The sequence below is a fragment of the Wolffia australiana genome, chromosome 8 (genome assembly GCF_029677425.1).
Source record: "Wolffia australiana isolate 7733 chromosome 8, ASM2967742v1".
Taxonomy (NCBI): Eukaryota; Viridiplantae; Streptophyta; class Magnoliopsida; order Alismatales; family Araceae; genus Wolffia; species Wolffia australiana.
Window position 1 is genome coordinate 4284709 of NC_135842.1, and position 782 is coordinate 4285490.

Genomic DNA, 782 nt, shown 5'->3' on the forward strand with positions numbered 1-782 from the left:
TTTGGTTGGGTGCTCTTGCGCTACTCTGACCTTGCCATAGTGAGATCATTTTTTCATTCATCTTTTCCACGGCTTTTTCCATCATTACACCTATCTGTTTTTCAATTCTATCAATAGTAATCTGGGGTTCAACCCCTCTAACATCCAACAGTCCACCTTTCCGAGGGGTAAACCTAACATGATCGGAGGCATCTTGGTGATAGGCTAAATTATCGGACATTTTTTGTAGTAGTGCCATAGCTTCATCTTCATATATGTCAGCTATTGCTCCTCCACTCGAGATATCAACTCTGCCTTTCTCCACATCATTTAAGCCTTCATAGAAAATTTGCACTAACTCCCATTTTTGAATGCCATGGTGGGGGCACTTCCTAATGAGCCCCATCAATCTCTCCCATGCTTCGCTAAATGTATCATTTCCCTGCTGAAAATTTCTAATTTCTCTTCTGAAAGAATTGGTCCTAGCCACTGTATAATATCTTTTTAAGAAGCTCTTCTCCATATCATTCCATGATTCAAAATTTGTTCCCAATGTTCTAAACCAATCCTTGGCTCTATCCTTAAGGGCATGAGGGAATAGTTTCATTCTCACAACTTCCTTGGAAATTCTGGGGTAAGTGCAACTATCACATGCTTCGTAAAATTTTTCTAAGAAGTCATAGGGCTCTTCGTTTGCCTTCCCCAAAAAGGACGGTAATAGCTGAAATTGGTGTGGATCGATTCTAAACATCACATCTTCTCCAATCGGGGCAGATATCCTGGTTAAGATGGGGATTTCTGCT

General features: G+C 40.7%; 1 non-coding gene across 1 annotated transcript; it reads left to right on the forward strand.

The window, feature by feature from the left end:
• Positions 1-350: 350 nt before the first annotated feature.
• On the forward strand, positions 351-456 carry LOC144707277 (small nucleolar RNA R71). Its single transcript, XR_013582439.1, has one exon. It is a non-coding gene; the product is annotated as a small nucleolar RNA R71 (small nucleolar RNA).
• Positions 457-782: the final 326 nt, after the last annotated feature.